The sequence below is a fragment of the Orcinus orca genome, chromosome 1 (assembly GCF_937001465.1).
Source record: "Orcinus orca chromosome 1, mOrcOrc1.1, whole genome shotgun sequence".
Taxonomy (NCBI): Eukaryota; Metazoa; Chordata; class Mammalia; order Artiodactyla; family Delphinidae; genus Orcinus; species Orcinus orca.
The window spans coordinates 11,114,326-11,130,582 of NC_064559.1; the positions used below are offsets into that span (position 1 = coordinate 11,114,326).

A 16,257-nucleotide genomic window follows, 5' to 3' on the forward strand; every position below is an offset into this window, starting at 1 on the left:
GCTGTATCAATTTACATTCCCACCAACAGTGCCAGAGGGTTCCCTTTTCTCCACCACTTCCTTTCAGTGGTTCCAGAGGGGATAAAAGCTTTCCTTTAGGTTTGCCAGTGTTTAAATTGCTTCTGAAAACACCCAGTGGTAAAGACTATGAAAAGGGGACACTCTTTTTCAACTGATTGTTTATGTAGAACTCAGAGGGACTATAGGCAGGGGGTGCTCGGTAATATCTAGACTCCATCCACCTGGTCCACATCCTGGCCCTCCCCCTAACGCTTCCTGGTGGAACAGGGCTGGCTAGTGTAAGGTCACCTTCACTGGGGCAAAGGTTTTGCCCTCTGCTCTCCCAAGCCAGGGGTCTCTGAAGCAGGCAATGTGGGCTTAGCTATGAAGGAAGGAGTGAGCCTCCAGATCAGAAGCTCTCAACTCCTGCTGCACTGCTGCCACCTTTCAGGAGACCTGGGCTTTCTGCTTCCATGGATGCCCCTCTTCTCTTCCCGCTACATCGTCCACATGGAGTTTCTACAAGGAGAGGCCCTCCACTGCCCAGCTGCTTTCTCATAGGTAATTTCTGGCCACAGTCTCACCACTTATTTTATCTTTGCAGATACTCACTTGGGATTCTAATTTCCATTTCATCAAGCCAGTAAAATGACTTGATTCCCTCATGTGTGAGGACTCCAGGGAGACAAGAGCCTCAATCAGGGTGCTGTACTCAGCAGCACTTTGGATTCTGCCCACAAGTGGTATCCCAAAGGAAGACCCTACTCTGGCAAACCATCCTGAACAAGGCCCGGCGTTTCCTAGCCCTTCTTCCTTCTTCCCGACAGTCCCAATGTCCATTTAGGTGTCCATTCAGTTCTGGGGAAAACTTTTGATGTAAGGAGGAACCTTGTAGCAGCACATCTCACTACCACAGGGTTTGGTGCAGGAGTAAACAGATGACATAAACAAGTCTAATCAGACTGACGATGGGTTAGGAACACTGGGGCAAAGACGTTCTGTCTTTCTTTAGAGACATGAACAAAGAAGCACAAAGCCCAAGAGTTGCTGGCAATCATCTTGGGACCATGAGAATCAGACAGAAAAAAATTGGGTCCTTGGGGAAATTGTTGAGCTCCTGGACCAAGCGCTGCCTGCAGCTCACACTGATAATGGCCTTTTTTTTTTTTTTAACCCAGGAGCAAATAAATCCCTGTATTGTATGAGCCAACTTGAGCCTAGCTTTTCATTTCTTGATGTTCAAGAGATGACCTGAAATCATGTATAGCAGGAATTTGGGGGTGGGGGGCATGGAGGGATGTAAAAGACATTGAAACTTGAAAGGTATTAGAGGGTTAAATCATGAGAGGCATAGGTTCCTTGTCCTATGCTAAGGGATTGGAGTTCATGTAGGCAGTGGGGAGACCCACTGAAGATTGTTGAGGAGGGGAGGTGGCACGATAGACTCTGTTTAAGGAAATTAACTCTGATGGCAGGATGAATGATAGACTGCAGGGAAGAGAGATTAGAAGCAAGAAAATGTGATTAGTAATGAGTCTGGGAAAAGGACATTTTATCAAGTAACCCCAGATGTCAACCTTGCCAGGAGTGGGGAGGGGTAAGCAAGCAAAGATACTCCTACGGCAACCCCTCTGATCAGTACCAAAGGCCTTTCCTCTGCCCTTAAGGGCATACAGGATACAGCTGAGGGTCCAAATCCTAATATTGTGATGCCTCAGAAGGCTATCCAGTTGTCTTAGAAGTTTCAAATAACAGGAATTTTTAAAATTTTTAAATCTAAGACAAAGTTAATTCTAATTTACTTTAATGTTACTTAAACCAAGAATACTTTTAAAGGGTAGGGAAAAGAATACACCCCCAAACAACAAGCTATAACAAAGTGTCTTCACCCCCAAGTGTGTGAATCACTGATCTAAATCATGGTGCTCCCAGGTCCCTTCCTGCTGGGGGCATCCATCACAGCTCGGGTTCCCAGGCCCCCTGGCAGCCGCCAGTGTGCTAGGACTTTCTGGAGCCTGTGCACAGTAAGGGGCCTCCAGCACTCACGTGGCTCCATCCCTTACACACACGAGAAGATAGAAATCTCTCCTGGAGCAATGTAAGCATCTTCACTTTCTCATACTAGACCTAGAGAGCCCCCGTTCCCTGCTGCCCTTGCTGCCCCACCGTTCCAGCGCTGCCTTGGGCTGATAATGCCAGGGCAATGATGGTCCACACCCCCATATATTGCCCCCTGCCTCACAGTTTCCTCCCCAGTGCTGTACCGGTGGCTTGATAACCTGGCTGTTCCCATCCTGCCTCATTCTCCAGTCTTTCCCACAGGCAGACTGCCACCTGCATTCCAAAGCGACTGTTTGATTTACATAATTCCAATAGTTTTCATTGCCAGCTTCCTGTTTTTGTAAACTCCTGGACAATTTTTTCGTTTCATAAGAAACAAGAGCCTTGGCTCACAATCAACCCTCAACCAACCTAGTCCCTCTGCATCAAAGGAGACAGGGAAGCTTCTATCTGATGGTTTCCCTTCTTGTTTTAGAAATAGAAGCTTAAAAAACACCCAGTGGTTTCCAATCCAGAGGGTTTCATACAAGCTTTTGACTTCACTGGTTACTGGCTTCCTGTTAACAGAAAGAAGTTTCAGGCTGAGTCAGAGAAGAGAGCCAGGCCCAGCCATGATTCATTAGTGTTACTAATGACACCCCTGCCACCACCAACGACCACTATCAGTGCTGCCTCTGCTGAGGCTGCTGTGGCCTCCACGTTAGCCTAAACCTAGGAAAGCAAGCAACTGAAGCTGTTTCCCTGACTTTCTCTTCCAGATGGTATAGCAGTCAGCACAGGCAAGCTGGCCTTGGGATAAGGAGACCAGATGGGCCCTGAATCAGGGTGATCGCAGGGTTGCCCAGGAAGGCACCACTGCTTCCAAATAACTTCCCACTTCACCCCACCCTCCCTTTTCGCAGGGCCTGCTGATTCCTCCCTCTGAGTTTTTTTTTTGGTCTTCCTTTAAGATACAAAGACGGCTTAAACAGGCCACTCACACCCTAATATGATTCATGTGATGAACTCACTTTGGAAAACACAGATCACTTGAGAAAAGCAGATGGAAGAGATGCAGAAATGATAACCCAAAAGGCTACCAGGCCAGCAAAGTGACAGAGATGTCAATTACTTCTCAGTGTTGCCCAGGACCAGGCTTGGCTGCCAGGTCAGCAGCTGGGAAGTCACTCACCCCTTCGCCATGACTCTAGTTTGGGGATTTCTCCTAATTTCAAGGTCCTCTCAAAGAGCCCCAGCAAAGAGCAATCCATGCAGAAGTTGCTTAATAAATGCACGAATGGGCTTCCCTGGTGGTGCAGTGGTTGAGCGTCCGCCTGACGATGCAGGGGACGCGGGTTCGTGCCCCGGTCCGGGAGGATCCCGCGTGCCGTGGAGCGGCTGGGCCCATGAGCCATGGCCACTGGGCCTGCGCGTCCGGAGCCTGTGCTCCGCAATGGGAGAGGCCGCAGCAGTGAGAGGCCCGCGTACCGCAAAAAAAATAAATAAATAAATAAAAATAATAAATGCACCAATAAAATGAGGGGGTTCCACTCCTACACTGTTGGTAGGAATGGAGAACAGTATGGAGGTACCTCAAAAAACTAAACATAAAATTACCATATGATCCAGTAATCCCACTCCTGGGCATATATCTGGATAAAACTATATTTCAAAAAGATACATGCAGCACTAAAAAGATTCATAGCAGCACTATTCACAGTAGCCAAGACATGGAAACAACCTAAATGTCCATCGACAGATGAATGGATAAAGAAGATGTGGTATATATATACAATGGAATACTACTCGGCCATAAAGAAGAACAAAATAATGTCATTTGTGGCAACACGGATGGACCTAGGGATTATCATACTAAGTGAAGTAAGCCAGAAAGAGAAAGACAATACTATATAATATCATTTATATGTGTAATCTAAAATATGACACAAATGAACTTATCTACAAAACAGAAACAGACTCACAGATATACAGAACAGACTTGTGGTTGCCAAGGGGGAGGGCAGGTGGGGGAGGGATGGATTTGGAGTTTGGGATTAGCAGGTGCAAACTATTATATATAAAATGAAGGGCTTCCCTGGTGGCACAGTGGATAAGAATCTGCCTGCCAATGCAGGGGACACGGGTTCGAGCGCTGGTCCGGGAAGATCCCACATGCCACGGAGCAACTAAGCCCGTGTGCCACAACTACTGAGCCTGCACTCTAGAGCCCATGAGCCACAACTACTGAAGCCCGCGTGTCACAACTACTGAAGCCCATGCGCCTAGAGCCCGTGCTCCGCAACAAGAGAAGCCACCTCAATGAGAAGCCATGCACTGCAATGAAGAGCAGCCCCTGCTCAACGCAACTAGAGAAAGCCCGTGCGCAGCAACAAAGACCCAACGCAGCCAAAAATAAATAAATAAAATAAATTTATTAAAAAAATAAAAAAAATAAAATGGATAAACAACAAGGTCCTACTGTATAGCACAGGGAACTATATTCAATATCCTGTGATAAACCATAATGGAAAAGAGTATTAAAAAGAATGTATGTATATGTATAACTGAATCACTTTCCTGTACAGCAGAAATTAACACAACATTGTAAATCAACTATACCTCAATTAAATAAATAAACAAATAAATAATAGGGTTCCAAACCATGCTGTAACCATAACGATAAAGAAAGCTCCCAGGTCTTCTTACAGCCAAGTCTATCCCATGGGTTGTCCTGTCTAATCTTCACAGCCACCTAGGAAATATAGCTTCTCCTGATTCTAGAGGTGAAGGGTGAGGATGACTCCACAAGGAAATTTGACCCAGGTTTTCTGACTCAAAGTATCATAATACATCGCAGCATAATTGATGAATTCCTAGATTTATTACAAATCAAGATATAACTCACACAACATAAAAGTCACCATTTTAAAGTATACCATTCGATAGCTTTTGTAGATTCACTGTTGTGCGACCACCACCACTATCTCATCCCATGTGCCAGTGGCACCTGATGGACAGATGTGAAAGTCCTTCCCCAGGCCCATCTGTGGCCAAATGGGCCAATCAGCTCCTCCTCAGGTAGATGGTAGTGGGCAGACGCCAGAAGACACAAGAGAGGAGGCAGCAGCAGAAGCCTCGAGGAAGCAGAAGTTCTGAGGTACCCAGAAAAAGGGAAAGGCGTTGCCTGGTAACCATTTTGTCGGTGCAGAAGATCAGAGATGAACAAACTCCTGCAGCCAGAAAGCCAAGGGCTGACTCTCTGGAATTACATGAGCTCTCCAGTAATTTTTCACTTCCCCGGTGGTGTCCACTCCACCTAAAAAGAGCACGTCCTACTGCTTAGCTGGTATCTCTCTACCCATGGATATCTCATAAACGTCTTCAACTTGACTAAATACAAACTCAAATTCTCCATTTTTCTCCCCAAAGTCTGCTCCCTCCTCCTACCCCCTTCCACTCCACCTTTGTCCTCCAAACTCGCTGGCCTTCTTTCATCTCCTTTGACTCACGCTGCTCCTCTTGCACCAGAGAATCGGCACACGCTGCACCTCCACTGGGGATGCTGCTCACCTTGTCATTTCCCTGAGCCCCGCTTCTCACCAGTGCCCAACAGCTCTTCAGCTAGAATGCCCACTCCTCCTGGGAGCTCAGCTCAGTGTCACTGCCGCAGGCAGGATCCCTTGGAGCAACAGGGCCCCTTCTAGGCTCTCACGGCTGCTCTAGGCACAGCTTCTTTGTAATAGTACATGCAGAGTGTGATTACTTCACTAACATCTATGGCCAGCTGAACTAAAACTCTACTAGAGCAGAGACCCTGTCTATTTGCCTCACCTTTGTACCCCAGCACCTGGCACAAAGCCTGACACCTAGCAGGGAAATAGATATTTGATAAACAAATGAATTCAACTGGCGGCGGTAGGTATTACCTATCTATTTATTGATATTTATTGAAGTATAATTGGCATATAACATTATGTTAGTTTCAGGTGTATAATATAATGATTCAATAATTGTATATATTGTGAAATGATCACCACAATAAGTCTAGTTAACCTTCGTCCCCATACATAGTTACCAAAAAAAAAAAGGGTTTTTTCTTGTGATGATTAGGACGGAATCCCTCAGAGCTCTCTAAGATAAAGTGGCTGCAAAAAGAACCTCAAAAGAACCACAGGAGTTAAGCTACAGAAACCGTATTTAGTACTATCAAGCTGCTGACCACATGGCTTCAGCTACAAGCAAAGGTTCAGCAGAAATGCAGATTCAAGGACAGGGGTTGTCAGGCAGTGGGTTGATCAAACAGTGACTGCTTTGGTCTACTTTATCACCCTCCCCTTTCTGCTTTCAAAATGTAGGTTGGGGGCTTCCCTGGTGGTGCAGTGATTGAGAGTCCGCCTGCCGATGCAAGCGACGCGGGTTCGTGCCCCGGTCTGGGAAGATCCCACCTGCTGCGGAGCGGCTGGGCCCGTGAGCCATGGCTGCTGAGCCTGCGCATCCGGAGCCTGTGCTCCACAACGGGAGAGGCCACAACAGTGAGAGGCCCGCGTACCGCAAAAAAAAAAAAAAAAAAAAAAAAAAATGTAGGTTGAAGGAGGACCTGAGTATGTGACAGTGGCTACTGTCAGACATATATTCTCTCAGCCTAGTGGTCTGAGAGCATTGGAAGGACACAGGGATAAAGTGGCAGGACTTGGCCTGCTAAGGAGATGTGAGCAGAATTCGTTCATGCTAAGCACTTGGACTACACAGCATTTCAAGGGGCTTGGCAATTTTTGAAATTCTGTATGAAAATGATATGAGATCTAATTTTTCAAGTCCTTTTAGTCAATTTTATCAATAAAGGATCTGAAATACCAACACTGCTGATAAAATAGAGATTATATGACCACAGCTTTTGACCCAACATCTACGATAAGACATTTAAAAATCGACCCTGGTGACTTTTTTTTTTGCGGTATGCGGGCCTCTCACTGTTGTGGCCTCTCCCGTTGCGGAGCACAAGCTCTGGGCACGCAGGCTCAGCGGCCATGGCTCATGGGCCCAGCCGCTCCGCGGCATGTGGGATCTTCCCAGACCGGGGCACGAACCTGTGTCCCCTGCATTGGCAGGCGTACTCTCAACCACTGCGCCACCAGGGAAGCCCGACCCTGGTGACTTTGAAAGACTAAAAGCCTGAAAGACACTATAACTGGTTTTGCAGTTCATCTGAAGAACCATACCTGATTTTACATTGTCCTTTCTCATCAGATCAGTATGTTCAAGTTTATTGTCTGTTAAAATGCTGCAGTACGGCAGCTAATTTACATGGCATTTTGGTTCTAGGGCAGTGATAAACACAAAGCAGAGTTAATGAAGGAGCTCTAGCCTGTCCTTCGCAGATTGGAGAGGAAGTATATGAGTCTCCATAACCAGGGGTGCCAGAGGAGAAAGGAATTGCATTCTGTCCTTCCTCACTCTCTTGGCCTCCAACCCCTACATACAGCTTTAGTCCTACCCTTGTTACTGGGCTCCCAAAAAGCACTCGGGAGGGCCAGGTGTGAGAGTGACCTGAATTATCTCTAATACATGATGAAAGCAAATCATTCACAAATTACAATATTTGGATAATAACGTTAACAAATCACCTGTGATGCACCTTGCAACCCATCCGGACACCTTGTTGAGAAACTTAATAAGGAGTTGATTGCTTTCCTGGGGGGAAAAAAAAAAAAAGATACACTTGTTTACCAGCCCATGTTTACACATTACCACTCCCTGCTAACAAAGGGGATAATTCTGCTTCTTTTCAACCTCTTTGTAGTTGTATCTCACTTAACACAACAGCTATGTTCCTGGAAACCTGTGTGCATTTCATGTCTTGTGAACAGTGCCATATTTGAAAGGCACTAAGGGAGCTTCCTATTTAAAGGAATTCCACATTAAGCAAATATCAGAACTATGGCTACCAAGACTTTGTGGCAACATGAAAAATGCTTATGACTCAGTGTTAGGAAGAAAACACGATAATCAAAATTGTGTGTACACAATGATTAAATTTTTTACAAAACAGATGTACATATGACAAATTCTGGAATAAAATTTACCAAAACTGATAATAGCTACATTAGAGAGATGGGATATGGGTTATTTATGTCTCATTCTACTTTGCAAACTTTCTGGAATTATGTTTTTAAAACTGAAAATGTAAAGTAAAAGAATTATGTGCTAGGTCTTATAGAGTTGAACAGGTATTCAATCATGCTATCAGTCTGGATCTTTCCATGATGAACTTCACTTAAGTTCAGGCAAATCTGTATTTCAAAAGGTTTTAAAACCATTAATTTAAACACATTTTAAATTTAACAATTAGAACAACCCTAAAGTCAATCAAAATTTGCTAAGGACAATTTTAAAAGCCAAAAATGGCTTGTAAACTTCCTTTATGCTCTGCAAATATAAAATTTCCGCATGTCTATTACACAGATCAGTCACCTACCCACCTCTTTATTACCACCATATCAAGTTGATATACATAGACTAAGCAAATAACTTTCAACAAATTGATTCCTTTAAAAAATAAATAGAAGAAAGATTTTATTAGTAGGCTTAAAATGCCCTGGTCAACTGATGACAAATGAAACACATTTTATGGGTTGAATTAAAGGCCCTGGGGTTAATGCCCTCCCTATCCAGGGAAATTATTGACTAAATCTTTGTAAACTGATTAGATGGCTCACTCTCCTCCATTCTCATATTGTTGGATATTAGAATAAAATAGTTGAAGTCATTCAATCTTGTCATAAACAGATGGCAATCTGCCTTTCCCTCATACTTGCCTAAAGGCCTCTGCTATAAACTCAGAAGAACAATTGAAACTTTTGGAAGTAATCTCAAAAAGAGATACAATAAAAACTGTAACAGGTACTCCTAACTATTGATAGTACAGTGAACAGACTCATAAGTGCAGGCTTCCCAGTCGAAGCTGACATCCACAGACACCTGTCCAGTCTGTATCAAGGACAGAAGGCCTCCAAGCTCAGAAACACGTGACTCCATGAAAGCTCCGTGACAGCTTAGTCTGAGATCGGCAAAATAAAAATGAATTTCCTGGGATTACGGAAACTGATTTAATTGTGGTTGATGTTCTAAAGAAAAGGAAAACTCCTTTTCTTTCTCCTTTATCTCTATCAGTCTAAGAGGACATACTCTCATAAATTGGAATGAAATATTCTTTAAGTGGTAAATTATTCCAACATCCCTCCTTAGAATTCAGAGGGAAAAAACTTCTTATGAAAATTCTTAGTATATATTTTCAACCTAAAAAAAACACTTAGAAAAACTCTAAAATAGTGATTCTGTAGAATACATTAATAGACTTTATGTACAAACTACCCAAAACAATAGTAAAAATGATTAAATATTATTCAAAATGCTTTTTCTAAATTCCTTTACTTTTTGTGATAATGTAGTTATTTACTCAGGCTCAGTAAAAATCCATTCTCCTTCCTATAAGACTGAACTGGATAAATCAAATTTGCAACAATAAGACACAACCTCATTTCATTTTAAAGATATGACAAGCTGCTACTAGGACTAAGGACTGTGCTTTACAAGTTGAAGGGAAATGTGTGTAAACAGTAATATGTTGGTAAACATTTAACAACTGGCTCTCTAAAATAAAAAGAAGTACTTCTTGGTATCATTTGCCAATGTCTGTGTTGTAAATTGTCCTATCATGGCTAATTTTAACATGACACCACTGAACATAGAATTGGGAAGAGACATGCAATAACGCACAATTATATAGAATTTCCACCACAAAGATACAATACATATATAAAAAACCTCAAGAGCATACTTTTCTTTTTAATAAATTTACTTTTTTATTTATTTATTTTTGGCTGCATTGGGTTTTCGTTGCTGAGCACGGACTGTCTCAAGTTGCGGGAGCGGGGGCTGCTCTTCGTTGCGGTGTGCAGGCTTCTCATTGCGGTGGCTTCTCTTGTTGTGGAGCACGGGCTCTAGGTGCACGGGCTTCAGTAGTTGTGGTGCACGGGCTCAGTAGTTTTGACACACAGGCTCAGTAACTGTGGCTCGCGGGCTCTAGAGCACAAGCTCAGTAGTTGTGGCGCACGGGCTTAGTTGCTCCGCGGCATGTGGGATCTTCCCAGACCAGGGCTCAAACCTGTGTCCCCTGCATTGGCAGGCAAATTCTTAACTACTGCACCACCAGGGAAGTCACAAGAGCATACATTTTTTTAAAAAAGGTCATACAGAGTGATTGGTTCAAGATGGCAGAATAGAAGGACATGCGCTCACTCCCTCTTGCGAGAGCACCGGAATCACAACTAACTGCTGAACAGTCATCAACAGGAAGACAATGGAACTCACCAGAAAAGATACCCCATATCCAAAGACAAAGGAAAAGCCACAGTGAGATGGTAGGAGGGGCGCAATCACAATAAAATCAAATCCCATAACTGCTGGGTGGGTGACTCACAAACTGGAGAACACTTGTACCACAGAAGTCCACCCACTGGAGTGAAGGTTCTGAGCCCCATGTCAGGCTTCTGAACCTGGGGGTCCAGCAACAGGAGGAGGAATTCCCAGAGAATCAGACTTTGAAGGCCAGCAGGATTTGATTTCAGGACTTCTACAGGACTGGGGGGGAACAGAGACTCCACTCCTGGAGGGCACACACAAAGTAGTGTGCGCATCGGGACCCAGGGGAAGGAGCAGTGACCCCAGGGGAGACTGAACCAGACCTACCTGCTAGTGTTAGGGGGTCTCCTGCAGAGGTGGGGGGTGGCTGTGGCCCACCATAAAGACAAGGACACTGGCAGCAGAAGTTCTGGGAAGTACTCCTTGGCATGAGCCCTCCCAGATTCCACCATTAGCCACACCAAAGAGCTGGGTAGGCTCCAGTGTTGGGTCACCTCAGGCCTAACAACCAACAGGGAGGGAACCCAGGCCCACCCATCAGCAGACAAGCAGATTAGTTTTACTGAGCTCTGCCCACCAGAGCAACATCCAGCTCTACCCACCAACAGTCCCTCCCATCAGGAAACTTCCACAAGCCTCTTAGATAGCCTCATTCACCAGAGGACAGACAGCAGAAGCAAGAAGAACTACAATTATGCAGCCTGTGGAACAAAAACCACATTCATTGAAAGATAGACAAGATGAAAAGGCAGAGGGCTAAGTACCAGATGAAGAAACAAGATAAAACCCCAGAAAAACAACTAAATGAAGTGGAGACAGGAAACCTTCCAGAAAAAGAATTCAGAATAATGATAGTGAAGATGATCCAGGACCTCGGAAAAAGATGGAGGCAAAGATTGAGAAGATGCAAGAAGTGTTTAACAAAGATGTAGAAGAGTTAAAGAACAAACACCTAGAAGAATTAAACAACAGACAAACAGAGATGAACAATAAAATAACTGAAATGAAAAATACACCAGAAGGAATCAATAGCAGAATAACTGAGGCAGAAGAACAGATAAGTGGCCTGGAAGACAGAATGCTGGAATTCACTGCCACAGAACAGAATAAAGAAAAAAGAATGAAAAGAAATGAAGACAGCCTAAGAGACCTCTGGGGCAACATTAAATGCAACAACATTCACATTATAGGGGTCCCAGAAGGAGAAGAGAGAGAGAAAGGACCCAAGAAAATATTTGAAGGGATTATAGTTGAAAACTTCCCTAACATGGGAAAGGAAATAGCCACCCAAGTCCAGGAAGCACAGAGAGTCCTAGGCAGGATAAACCCAAGGAGAAACACGCAAAGACACATAGTAATCAAATTGACAAAAATTAAAGACAAAAAAATTATTGAAAGCAACAAGGGAAAAATGACAAATAACATAAAAGGGAACTCCCATAAGGTTAACAGCTGATTTCTCAGCAGAAACTCTACAAGCCAGAAGGGAGTGGCATGATATATTTAAAGTGATGAAAGGGAAAAACCTACAACCAAGATTACTCTACCCAGCAAGGACCTCATTCAGATTTGAGGGAGAAATCAAAAGCTTTACAAACAAGCAAAAGCTAAGAGAATTCAGCACCGCCAAACCAGCTCTACAACAAATGCTAAAGGAACTTCTCTAAGTGGGAAACACAAGAGAAGAAAAGGACCTACAAAAACAAACCCAAAACAATTAAGAAAATGGTCATAGGAACATACATATCGATAATTACCTTAAACATGAATGGATTAAATGCTCCAACCAAGAGACACAGGCTTGCTGAATGGATACAAAACCAAGACCCATATATATGCTGTCTACAAGAGACCCACTTCAGACCTAGGGACACATACAGACTGAAAGTGAGGGGATGGAAAAAGGTATTCCAGGCAAATTAAAATCGAAAAAAAGCTGGAGTAGCAATACTCATATCAGATAAAATAGACTTTAAAATAAAGAATGTTACAAGAGACAAGGAAGGACACTACATAATGATCAAGGGATCAATCCAGGAAGAAGATATAACAATTATAAATATACATGCACCCAACATAGGAGCACCTCAGTACATAAGGCAACTGCTAACAGCTATAAAAGAGGAAATTGACAGTAACACAATAATAGTGGGGGAATTTAACACCTCACTTACACCAATGGACAGATCATCTGAACAGAAAATTAGTAAAGAAACACAAGCTTTAAATGACACAATAGACCAGATAGATTTAATTGATATTTATAGGACATTCCATCCAAAAACAGCAGATTACATTTTCTTCTCAAGTGCTCATGGAACATTCTCCAGGATAGATCACATCTTGGGTCACAAATCAAGCCTCAGTAAATTTAAGAAATTTAAATCATATCAAGCATCTTTTCTGACCACAAAGCTATGAGATCAGAAATCAATTAGAGGGAAAAAAAGGTAAAAAACACAAACATATGGAGGCTAAACAATACATTACGAAATAACCAAGAGATCACTGAAGAAATCAAAAAGGAAATCAAAAAATACCTAGAAACGGGCTTCCCTGATGGCGCAGTGGTTGGGAGTCCGCCTGCCTTTGCAGGGGATGCGGGTTCGTGCCCCGGTCCGGGAGGATCCCACGTGCCACGGAGTGGCTGGGCCTGTGGGCTGTGGCCGCTGAGCCTGCGCGTCTGGAGCCTGTGCTCCACAACGGGAGAGGCCACAGTGGTGAGAGTCCCGCGTACCAAAAAAAAAAAAAAAAAAAACCTAGAAACAAATGACAATGAAATTATGATGATCCAAAACCTATGGGATGCAGCAAAAGCAGTTCTAAGAGGGAAGTTTACAGCAATACAAGCCTACCTCAAGAAACAAGAAAAATCTCAAATAAAGAATCTAACCTTACACCTAAAGGAACTAGAGAAAGAAGAACAAACAAAACCCAACCTCAGTAGAAGGAAAGAAATCATAAAGATCAGAGCAGAAATAAATGAAACAGAAACAAAGAAAACAATAGCAAAAATCAATAAAACTAAAAGCTGTTTCTTTGAGAAGATAAACAATATTGATAAACCATTAGCCAGACTCTTCAAGAAAAATAGGGAGAGGACTCAAATCAATAAAATTAGAAATGAAAAAGGAGAAGTTACAACAAACACCGCAGAAATACAAAGCATCCTAAGAGACTACTACAAGCAACTCTATGCAAATAAAATGGACAACCTGGAAGAAATGGACAAATTCTTAGGAAGGTATAACCTTCCAAGACTAAACCAGGGAGAAATAGAAAATATGAACAGACCAATTACAAGTAATGAAATTGAAACTGTGATTAAAAATCTTCCAGCAAACAAAAGTCCAGGACCAGATGGCTTCACAGGTGAATTCTATCAAACATTTAGAGAACTAACACCCATCCTTCTCAAACTCTTCCAAAAAACTGCAGAGGAAGGAACACTCCCAATCTCATTCTCTGAGGCCACCATCACCCTGATACCAAAACCAGACAAAGATACTACAAAAAAAGAAAATTATAGACCAATATCACTGATGAATATAGATGCAAAAATCCTCAACAAAATACTAGCAAACAGAATCCAACAACACATTAAAAGGATCATACACCATGATCAAGTGGGATTTATTCCAGGGATGCAAGGATTCTTCAATATACGCAAATCAATCAATGTGATACACCATATTAACAAAGAAGAATAAAAGCCATATGATCATCTCAATAGATGCAGAAAAAGCTTTTGACAAAATTCCACACCCATTTATGATAAAATCTCTCCAGAAAGTGGGCAGAGAGGGAACCTACCTCAACATAATAAAGGCCATATATGACGAACCCACAGCAAACATCATCCTCAATGGTGAAAAACTGAAAGCATTTCCCCTAAGATCAGGGACAAGACAAGGATGTCCACTCTCGCCACTATTATTCAACATAGTTTTGGAAGTCCTAGCCACAGCAATCAGAGAAGAAAAAGAAATAAAAGGAATACAAATTGGAAAAGAAGTAAAACTGTCACTATTTGCAGATGACATGATACTATACATAGAGAATCCTAAAGATGCCACCAGAAAAATATTAGAGCTAATCAATGAATTTGGTAAAGTTGCAGGATACAAAATTAATGCACAGAAATCTCTTGCATGCTTATACACTAATGATGACAAATCTGGAAGAGAAATTCAGGAAACACTCCCATTTACCACTGCAACAAAAAGAATAAAATACCTAGGAATAAACCTACCTAGGGAGACAAAAGACCTGTATGCAGAAAACTATAAGACACTGATGAAAGAAATTAAAGATGATATAAACAGATGGAGAGATATAACATGTTCTTGGATTGGAAGAATCAACATTGTGAAAATGACTATACTACCCAAAGCACTCTACAGATTCAATGCAATCCCTATCAAATTACCAATAGCATTTTTTACAGAACTAGAACAAAAAATATTAAAATTTGTATGGGGACACAAACGACCCCAAATAGCTAATGCAGTCTTGAGAAAGAAAAACGGAGCTGGAGGAATCAGACTCCCTGACTTCAGACTATACTACAAAGCTACAGTAATCAATACAATATGGTACTGGCACAAAAACAGAAATATAGATCAATGGAACAGGATAGAAAGCTCAAAGATAAACCCACGCACCTATGGTCAACTAATCTATGGCAAAGGAGGCAAGGATATACAATGGAGAAAAGACAGTCTCTTCAATAAGTGGTGCTGGGAAAAATGACAGCTCCATGTAAAAGAATGAAATTAGAACACTCCCTAACACCATACAAAAAAATAAACTCAAAATGGATTAGAGACCTAAATGGAAGACCGAACACTACAAAACTCTTAGAGGAAAACATAGGAAGAACATGCTTTGACATAAATCACAGCAAGATCTTTTTTGATCCACCTCCTGGAGTAATGGAAATAAAAACAAAAATAAACAAATGGGACCTAATGAAACTTAAAAGCTTTTGCAAAGCAAAGGAAACTACAAACAAGATGAAAAGACAACCCTCAGAATGGGAGCAAGTATTTGCAAATGAAGCAACTGACAAAGGATTAATCTCCAAAGTATACAAGCAGCTCATGCAGCTCAATATCAAAAAAAACAAACAACCCCATCCAAAAATGGGCAGAAGACCTAAATAGACATTTCTCCAAAGAAGACATACAGATGGCCAAGAAGCACATGAAAAGCTGCTCAACGTCACTAATTATTAGAGAAAAGCAAAGCAAAACTACAGTGAGGTATCACCTCACACCAGTTAGAATGGGCATCATCAGAAAATCTACAAACAACAAATGCTGGAGAGGGTGTGGAGAAAAGGGAACCGTCTTGCACTGTTGGTGGGAATGTAAATTGATACAGCCACTATGGAGAACAGTATGGAGGTTCCTTAAAAAACTAAAAATAGGATTACCATATGACCCAGCAATCCCACTACTTGACATATACCCACAGAAAACCATAATTCAAAAAGACACATGCACCCCAATGTTCACTGCAGCACTATTTACAACAGCCAGGTTATGGAAGCACCCTAAATGCCCATCGACAGACGAATGGATAAAGAAGATGTGGTACATATTTACAATGCAATATTACTCAGCCATAAAAAAGAATGAAATTGAGTCATTTGTAGAGACGTGGATGGATCTAGAGACTGTCATACAGAGTGAAGTAAGTCAGAAAGAAAAAAAAAAATACCGTATATTAACACATATATGTGGAACCTAGAAAAATGGTAAAGATGAAGCAGTTTGTAGGGCAGAAATAGAG

The 16,257-nt window shown here is 42.2% G+C and overlaps 1 protein-coding gene across 11 annotated transcripts in view; it reads right to left on the reverse strand.

Annotated features, from left to right (window-relative positions):
• Positions 1 to 16,257, reverse strand: part of CNIH3 (cornichon family AMPA receptor auxiliary protein 3) — a 282,654-nt gene that overhangs the window by 221,821 nt on the left and 44,576 nt on the right. The window contains exon 4 of one of the 11 annotated variants that reach the window (XR_007475518.1): positions 7,019 to 7,731. The exons of the other annotated variants lie outside the window; for them this stretch is intronic. The gene's annotated coding sequence lies outside the window, so the exon portion shown is untranslated. Of the gene's footprint in view, positions 1 to 7,018; positions 7,732 to 16,257 lie in introns of those variants that run through there. 11 annotated transcript variants of the gene reach the window in all.